Below are 1,820 nucleotides of genomic sequence, written 5' to 3' on the forward strand. Positions count from 1 at the left end.
AGTTAGGTGACGCAGTGGATAAAGCACCGGCCCTGGATTCAGGAGGACCTGAGTTCAAATCCAGCCTCAGACACTTGACATTAGCTGTGTGACCCTGGGCAAGTCACTTAACCCTCATTGCCCCAGAAAAAAAAAAAATTGAAAAATACTGCTGTCATGTTGACTTATGCTCATTTGGATAAGCAGGGATCTGGATAAGCACTGATCTGGAATTATTTGGATATAGTCCAGCCTGAAGGTAGAAAAGTGGATGATCTGTTTGGTCCCCTCAGCCCAGTTCCCATTCCCACTCAAGATCCAAGGTTCCTTCCTATGTGCTAGCTCCTTGGCACCCCAACCCTCTGACAATGTCTTTAACCACATTCCTCGGTCTTGGCTCCCTCTGCTTGTTTGCCTGACATTGGATATCCAGAATAAACATGACCCACACCTGTGTCCACTCACACCCGACTGGCCTCCTGTCTCACTCAGGTCTGGAGGCTGGGCTCAGTCTTACTGAAAGAGAATTTCTGGATGGGGTGAGGGGAGTAAAGAAAAGAGAAAGAAAGGAAGAGAGAGACGGAGACTGAGAAAGACACACAGATCATGGCATGCCAAGATAGAGAATGAGAGATGGAGACAGAGCAAGAAGAGAAAGAGGGAGAGGAAGGACAGGAGGAGAGAGAGTGAAATATTCCAGCACCCCCAGTTAATTTCATCACTGTAACCCATAGGAAGGCTGGGCTGGAACCAAAGTACTGGGGCGTAGGAATAGGAAGAGAAAACAGGCAGAGGAATTCAAATGGGAAGTTCTCATTACATGGAGGGGAGCAAGAAACAAGAGTCACTTTCAGTGGATTTTATTTCTTTTCCCCCAATAGGCCTGATTTACCTAAGAGAAAAACAGTCCATTTGTCAAGAAGTCAGTGTTGGAAAGGAGAAGTGGTATTTCATGAGTGGTTCTTACATCTCTGCCTTCACAGAGGGACTTTGCCGGGGCACCCTGCTACTAGTTTGTTCCCCTCTGGCTGAAAGAATTTCCCTCCTATTAGGAACACATTCCCCCCACTCCCTCCCAGCCCCAAACCTCACTGTGTTGCCTTTGGCTAGGCTCACAGTGTTATGCTTGCGAGTTCATATATTTCTGACTCTCCAGGGTACCTGCCCCCATGTGGACCCACTGAAGCGTCTGGTCTTCAACTTTCTTGAGCCTTTTTTTCCATTCACTCAGGAGGTTTTTTTGCCCAAGTTCAAGAACGCTCCTTTCTCCTCCTAACACTGCCTGCCTGTCTCTGTTGGGAAGAAAAGTAGCCAGTTGTTAAATAAAGTTTTAGTGTACGTATGTTTGTGGGTAGTGGTTGTTTTCAGTCCTGCTAGACGCCAGAATGCTGGTAAAAGAGGGGAGGGGAGGGATTAGGCTACAAGATCCTGAATTTGAGGTTTCAGCCTAGTCCCCCTTATGACATCCTAGGAATCAGACTCCCTGGATTCTATTCAGTTCAGTTCAGTTCAACAAAAAAAATGATTAAGCACCTACTATGCACAAGGCTTGTAGATAGAGACAAAAATGAAACTGTCTTCGAGGAGAACAAAGGGAAATGGCTACCATTGGGAGCCTTCTTTTGGCCACGTCCACCTGACATCAAAGCCACTTCAGTGTTTCAACAGATCTGTTATATGTGTAGACACTCCCTCCGGTGAGGTGTGTGACATAAAACCTCTTGATGTCCTCTTGTTCTCTGCAAGCTGGTTGGGAGAAAGCTGAATCCCTTGAACAAAAGGGATTTCTTAGACCCAGTTAGCAGGAAACACATAGCCTCTTTCCTTCTGCTTTGAAGGCA

This window comes from Dromiciops gliroides, chromosome 3, assembly GCF_019393635.1.
Source record: "Dromiciops gliroides isolate mDroGli1 chromosome 3, mDroGli1.pri, whole genome shotgun sequence".
In the NCBI taxonomy this organism is placed as follows: Eukaryota; Metazoa; Chordata; class Mammalia; order Microbiotheria; family Microbiotheriidae; genus Dromiciops; species Dromiciops gliroides.